Consider the following 6,995-nt stretch of genomic DNA (forward strand, 5'->3'; position numbering starts at 1 on the left):
TCTCTCTCTCTCTCTCTCTCTCTCTCTCTCTATCCTTCATTCTTTCTATCTTTACTTTTTTCTCTTCCTTTCTCTCTCTTTCTCATTTATATAAATATTAAAAAAATGTATAAAGCATCGCTTCAATAAGTTTTAACCGCAATATTCTATGACATTTTACAAATTCTTACGAAATTAAACTGAAAGTGCATCGATAAGTAAAGACGACCTAGATGTTTTACTTCGACCTTTTCCATTTATGAGCGGTCCTTAGAAGATCTGTGAAACGCATATGCATGAAGGCAGCTGCTCACGTTGTAAAGAACCCCGGGGCGAGCTGGAAAAGCGGGATTCAGTATCGAAACCGGGACAACAGCAACACCAGGTGTATGTCCCATATTCCCCTCTCTCGCTTTTCGAAGAAGCACTGATGAAAAAACAAAAAGACTTGACTTCCTGGAAATTATCTGTGTAGTGTGTATATAAAAGGAAAAAATTTAATTTCTCTTCTGTGTATTAAATTTTAATTAATGAAATTCTTAAGATTATTCCTCAGATATAGGTTATTCTAAAAAATTAATATCATCAAGAAAAAGTTATAATGTAAACATGATGAAACATTTTCAAGATCAATTTTAAAATTTATAAAATAATTGAAAATAATTTAAAAAAATTTTTTTTAAGAAAATGAAAGTCAAATTTTTAAGTTTTTGTTATCAAAGAAAAAATGAAATTTAAAATAGTGAATGATTTATTAAAAGAAAAACGTTCATGTTAGTCAAAATTTTGAACAGACTCCTATTGTATTTCACTCTGTAAGAGAAGGGTTTAATTGAATTTCCTTCGTCAACATAGAACAGCGAATATTCCATCGTGTTATACGTCTATCGACGTCAACGAGGTAGCGTCTTCAAGAACATCCCGACATTTGATGGTACACGAATCGGGAGGCAAACGTTTGGTTTACTTCGGGGACGATATCATATTAACCCAGTTTCATTTCAACAAATTAATTGCCAAGCCTCTTATTGCGGCGTGTTCCTTCGTCATATTCGCGATTTGCGATAATTAATAATTTACTAACATGCGTTTTATAAAAGATACTTATTGATACAACATATTGATACAACATACATTTTATAGTGAATAAAAATAGCGGTTTTTATTTTATAGATTTAAGATATACATATAGATTAAAATGTAATTGAAATTCATATGAATTCCTATAATAGATATTCAATTTTATTCTACTTTTATTTTTTTATTTTGGAAACTATAAATATATAATTTTATACAACTTAAAGAAATATTATCTTAATTAATGTCTCTTTCTAACAATATAATAACAATAACAATAAAATATTTTATGAAAATATTTTATTAAAGATTTCTAAGAGATATCCTTATTGAATCGATATTAATTAAAGAGATATTGCATTTAGATTAAAGCAATGTATTAAATCATGACTATACAGTAAATAGAACTTTACTTCGAAATTTGTTTCGTTTATATGGTCTGTTTCTCTTTATATGTTATGAAACTTTAACTTTTCTCTTTTTCAGAATGTAATAAAACTCAGGAGGTAAAATACAAGCGCTTTCGAACAACTTTAAATCCTTCATGGAAAACAAACTTTAAATGTTTTCCGCTGTATACAAATTAAAGTGGCTATTAGTAGATATTTATTAACAGTTATATAAATTACAGTTGTATAAATGAAATGTAAAATACAAAATACCGCTTAAACTATTAATCTTTTGATGATTTTCTTTCTCAATACTTGTATATCTATGTAATGTATGCAAAAGTAAAACACAGAAAAACTAAATATTTACGAACATATAAGAGAGAAAGGACTCAAGAAGAATTTTTACGATTCATTGTTTAGATTCTATTTTATTCAAAATGAAAATAAATATTGTGTGCGCTCCAAATATTATATGTAGCTTTCGATGCATTTCACTATTGTTGTAGGATGCACAGTCACGTGCATCCTACAACAATAATGAAAGATTGCTATTGTCCCAGATGCTAAACAGACGTTGTAGTTTGACTACCCATGAAATCTTGACGAGCTTTCTGAAACAGGAGTGTCGCATTTCACGCTTTGCAAGCACAAATGTTTAAAATGTCATATGTGGTATTAAAATGATGTTAAAAAGGTGTAATTTCGTAAATTTATAAGATTTAAAAAGATTTAGTTTCAGAGATGTAATTCTGCTGAAAGTTTCCTCCAAAGTGATACAAAAGGAATAATAAGTTGTATAATTTATTATTCTAGTACTAAGATAAAAGCAGGTAATATAAAATACTCATTTTTAAATCACTTTGATATAAAACATATATATTAATTTATGCAGAATTCTTAAGCAATATGTTAGCTATAACGCCTAACAAAAATCTCCAAAATTTTAGTCTTAACTTTAGTATTAACAAAAAATTAGAAAATATAATTTAAAAAATAACATCCTTTTTGCTGTTTAAAATTATCCGATCCGAGGCAATATCAAATTTCTTCCCCCTCTCTCTCTCTTTCTCCGATTTGTTTTTTGTTAAAAGTTTAAATTTATATTGATATTATATATTAATTATTAATTTAAAGATAATATTCTTTGAACAAATACTTCTATAAATAATTAATAAATAATCAATATTAAGAATCTTTATTTTAGACCGCATATGTGTGAGAAACAATCAATACTATTGTATCAATAATATTGTATTGTATATTGTATAAAAAGACAATATAGTATATATGCAAGTATAGCGTATATTACAGTATATATTAGCAATTCAAGATTGAATTATTTTAAAGCAATGAAGATCCAGCTGTAATAGGCATTTTTCTAGCATTAATAAATAATCGTTTTATTTAACTTTTTTTTATTTATAATTCTTCCATTTTTCCCCATTTCTCTCTATATCAAAAATATCGAAAACATGTAACAGTATCTAACTATTGCATTCTATAATCATATGTTATAATAATGCGGCACTGAAGCGTATATCGGATTATTACTGAATATGAGAAGTGAGAGGTTATCATTAATATACCGTAATAATACTGTTCACATTTACCTCGTGTTCGTAATATACATCCCCTCTATCTTTCTTACTTAACAGAACAATTTTTTATTAATACTAATAAGTTAAACAAAAGATTTGTATTAATATTTGATTTGTATATTATTCTATTATTTAATATTCTATTATCTATTATTGTTTATTAACTTTTGATAATTATTATTAAATTTTATCTTTAGTCAAAATAATTTTTATTAATTCTTTTTGAAAATATCATAAAAAAATTACACATTTTTAATTTCAATTAGTGAAATTATCCTCGTTTTTCATATCAAATTAAAAAATTGTGATATTTACTAGAATTTATCAGACTTTCTGCAAGAAAACAGCTTGCACAACGTAAAAGCACTGTAGAAGATTAAAATTTAATTGGAACTATTTCAATGTTTTAAAAAACATAATCCCATTTTAAACAAAAATGGTAATTAAATCTGTTATTTTAAGTCTTCTGTTAAGTGGACAAGGAATCTATTCCTATACAGAAATTTACAGGAAATAAAAAACAGTGGTAAATTTATTAAAGGTAAATAGGAATCAAGAGAAAAGCATGTTTCTTTAAAACATTGTTATTAATTTTCTACACAGTAGATCCATCACATCTCCATAGTCTACACATTCGCATTCTGAAACCATACGATACATAAAGATCTTGTTTTGTACACATACATACGTATTCTTTCGTCATGGCATGAAAATGCTATTTGCAACATTTTGCAAATATATCACGAATTAGGCTCTTATTATTGGCGGATGCATAGCAAACTTTTAATTAAATTAATGATATAACTGTAAACATCGATTTACAATGATATAACTGTTAATTAATATACGTAATTATTAAATGTTAATTAATAATAAATAAATATGTAATAAATATTTTAAAGAAAATATAAAATTTTTTAAATATTAATTTATAAAAATATTTTTATCATTAATAATAACGAGTTTTATGTATATGTATGTATATATAATAATTAAATTATAAATTTTTTAGAAGACTATATGTGTATGTACAATTAAAAAAAATACATTTATATAAGTATACTTTCGGATTGATTTTGTTTCAGGTACAGTAAAAATTGATTATTGATTATTGATAATTCATAATTATATGTACTTAAAGCATATATTGTTAATTAGTTATTTCATTAAATTAATAAATGATTGTTCATGTCCTGAAATAAGAAATAGAAATGATAAATTATTGAAATTATTACATGAAAATATATATATATATATATATATAAAGACATTCATTTATAAGAAAATGAATATATCTATATTTGATAATATTAATTTCTCTAATCTAGCAATATTTGTTGCAAATTAGTCGCATATGACAATCTCGCAGCAAATTAGCCTCTTCGTTATGTATCACGATCCATGAAACCACACACATACACTGCAGTAAATATAGTTACGCAACCTGTAAATTCCGCAATGTGATCATGCATTCAAGATAATCACGTTCTTGATATTTAAAAGTTTATGGAAATTATGCGCCCATAAAACGAACAATAAATTTTTTTTCATTCACGCTATTGTCATTAAAATACTAAGTGTTTCTTTTCCATTGAGAATGTCTTTTTGTCTGTGGCCTATTTCAGACGATCAATAATTCAAGATATCGTATATATAAATTTATATGTATATTTTTACGTTTTTGTTTTGTTTTTCTAATACTTGAAATTTTTTCGTAATCCTTTTGCAAATTATAAATCATCTGAAATCGGTTTTACTTCCTTTTTCTCTCTTACGATAAAACTGCTTTGCCAACTTAATTATTCGCAAAACCGCTTTAACGTTAGAAACGCCTCGTAAACATCGATTTACAATGTTGCACATTACGTTACATTAGGAGGCCACTAACCGCTTTTATATGTAGCCTAACAGATACGTGAAATACGAACGAATCGAGCCGGCGAACGATTTCGTAGCAATTTCGTATCCTGTAATTCGTTCCTCGTAAATATATATATTGGGTGAGTGCAAAAATTTGTGCCCGATTTATTATTCAAAGTTCAAACAGCTGCAATTTTGTTAAAAATAAACAAAATTTAAATTAAAAACAAGGTTTTAAAGCTTGAAATTTCTACTTTCGAATGATTACTATATTTTTTTAATTTATGTAAGTTTTGTAATTTTTACATATAGAAAACTACAAGCTAAATAAAACGGAAAATTTTTTTCTTCACTTTGTGAGCACATATCCAAAAGAATTTTCAATTTTTGAATTTCTAATGTAAAAGCTTAAAATTTTCCCTAAATAAAATTGTTTTTAAAAAACCTTTCGATTTTTTTATTATGAATTGTTGCGAATTAAATAAAAAGAATATTCTAACTTTGATATTCATAACTCCATCAAAATCATCATAATTTAAAACAATAATTCCTAAATTATCTCATCAGAGTAAGATTTAAATTTTATTTTATTTTTAACAAAAATATAACAGCTATTTGAATTTTGAATAATAAATTGGGCACGAATTTTTGCCAAATTCTCACCCAATAGAAGAAAGAGAAATTAAAATATATGTAAAAATGATTATAAATAACAAAAATTAGAAAAAGTTAAAATTTCATCAATCTTTTATGTGTGAAATCAATTTTTATTGAAACAAAAATATATAATATATTCTATCTACTGTCAAAATTGAAATTTTTTTAACCTCTCTCTTTTTCTAAATATTATTTTATATTTAATATTAAAATATTATATTTAAAATTAATAAGCCTTATAATTTATAGATTTATTTTCTTCAAAATTTTTTTATAAATTTCTCTCTCTTTCTCTCTCATTTTTCTACAATATTCAAAATTAAATTTATTTAAGTTATTGGGAATTGCTAGCTATGTAATTTGAATTTCAATTTTTATTAATTTGTAATCACAGTAAAAAGATGTCGACGATATCGTCCACGCTCGACCGTATTTACGTTAGTGATTGTTCTGCATTCTGAAGTATACATAACTATATATGTATACTATTTTACTTTGATCTGTCAGCTGATGATATAAGAAAGTTTATAGAAAAAATAAAGAGAAAAACTGAAACATTAATTAAATCTTTGTAAAATCGATTAATTATTTCGTGACCACTTTGTGATCATCAATTTTTTTCAAAATGTGTTCCATCTGATAATAGAACAAATTAATTAAAAAGAAAATTTTATTTTAAAAAAATATTTAAAAATATATTATGCCTATTTTATTCATACACATCAATACAGACATCATCTCGAATGAGATGATAATAAAATATGTAATAGAATATGTTATCGATTAATCGGTAACATATTTATAATAAAATTAAATAATATACAAAATTATGTATTATTATATATCCTTTTATTAATTTGTTCATTATTAATGCTGCCATATGTCAAAAATCTTATTAAAGATAAAAAACATTTGGCAATATTATAAATAAAATAAAGATTTTACTATTGAATAATACTGTAATACTTTCTAGTAGATCTATTATTCTCCTGAAGTAGATCTATTATTCTCCTGAAAAATAAGAATTTTCATAAATATAAAGTCCTTTCTAAGATAAGATGATCCATATAATAATTTCGATGACTTCATTATTTTCTAAAACTTTCTAAAACGAGGCTTCTAAAGAAATAATTAAGTGGATACAATACATAATATATCAATGAAAATAACTCACATTCTTCCACTCCTTTCAAAACGTTTCTAAAGATTAAAAATTGATTCAATTCACTCTTAAATTAGAATCGAATATTTGTTAAATTAATTATAATAAACAATAAACAATAAATTATAATAAATATATATATTTATAATATATATTACACTATTAATGAATAATGGAACATCATTAACATTTTTATGTCTTATTGCTGTACATATAAATATACTGTGTATATATATATATATATATATATATATATATATATATATATAT

This window comes from Atta cephalotes (genome assembly GCF_000143395.1).
Source record: "Atta cephalotes unplaced genomic scaffold scaffold00005, whole genome shotgun sequence".
NCBI lineage: Eukaryota > Metazoa > Arthropoda > Insecta > Hymenoptera > Formicidae > Atta > Atta cephalotes.